This window comes from Nannospalax galili, unplaced genomic scaffold (assembly GCF_000622305.1).
Source record: "Nannospalax galili isolate Female #2095 unplaced genomic scaffold, S.galili_v1.0 scaffold3909, whole genome shotgun sequence".
Lineage (NCBI taxonomy): Eukaryota > Metazoa > Chordata > Mammalia > Rodentia > Spalacidae > Nannospalax > Nannospalax galili.
The window spans coordinates 22,821-23,134 of record NW_008359764.1 but is presented as its reverse complement, the minus strand read 5'-3'; positions in this window follow the sequence as shown (position 1 = coordinate 23,134).

Here is a 314-nt window from a genome sequence, read left to right as displayed (position 1 = left end):
AACTCTGGCTGTTCTTGCAGAAGGCCTGGGTTTGTATCCCAGCACCCACATGGCAGCTAACAACTGTCCGTGACTCCAGTTCTGGGGATCCAACAGCCTCTTCTGACCTCTGCAGGCATTGCATGACCTGGGTGCACTTACATGCAGGCATAACACTTATACACATAAAATAAAAATAATAAATATTCATAAAAGGAAATAATAACCAGACTGCATCAAAAGCAAAGTGGAAGGAAAGAATCAGCTCCCAAAAAGTTTCATCTGACCTCTACACACAAGCCATGGCATGCTTGTGCCTGCACACACACTCACAC